The sequence below is a fragment of the Cibotium barometz genome, chromosome 25 (genome assembly GCF_041138505.1).
Source record: "Cibotium barometz isolate CiBa-2024 chromosome 25, ASM4113850v1, whole genome shotgun sequence".
NCBI lineage: Eukaryota > Viridiplantae > Streptophyta > Polypodiopsida > Cyatheales > Cibotiaceae > Cibotium > Cibotium barometz.
The window spans coordinates 35,429,172-35,429,985 of NC_141070.1; positions in this window are offsets into that span (position 1 = coordinate 35,429,172).

Sequence of the window (814 nt, forward strand, 5' to 3'; positions counted from 1 at the left end):
CACTCGATGAATCACTATTTCTTCCACTTGCCTGACTACCTATTTTCTTTTCTTCTGTTTTTGTTTCTTTACTAGGCTATGACCCAGGGGCCAATAATGGCTTTAACTGTTCATCATCAACTATGTTTGGTATGTTTAGATGTGTTAACACCTCACTAAACTGATTGTAGGCTTGAAAACTTGCATCCAAACACAAAACTTGAGGCACCCAAAGAACATGCATTAAACCCCATACTGACAAGTTAACTGCAATACAGAAACATGGGGGCACCCACATCACTAGAACAAAGTATCCCGCAAACAAAGTTGTACTACTTAGGCACTCATACACAAAATTGAAACTCACGGATTAAAAAATGACATTTTTTATTATATCGTTGGTTTACAAAACATATTTCCAATATAATTGAGAACTACAAAATACACCACCTCCATGAGGTGTGCAACTACTAGGATGGACAAAAGATAGACCTAGCCTTGTGACCTCCGAGTTCCTTGCATGCATGAGTTTTGCCAACTTTTACACTAGGTGATTTTGGTTTCTAGGATTTTGTTGTACCTACTGTTACCTTCCATTTCTTTGCAGGAGATGCTTGGCTCACCATGTGCTCACGACCCTTCTTTCTTGCAATCTGGCCTACAAGGTGGCCCAAGGGAGAGTCATCTCCTACATTCACAATCTTTGGATCATACCCTTGACTTTCCAACTCTAGGACATCAGCAATTTCTTCATATGGGGAAGACGGTAGTGCGTCCTCTTGCACAGGTGGTTTGATTCATCCTGTACCTTTTCCTCCTCTAACTCTTGTGTCTC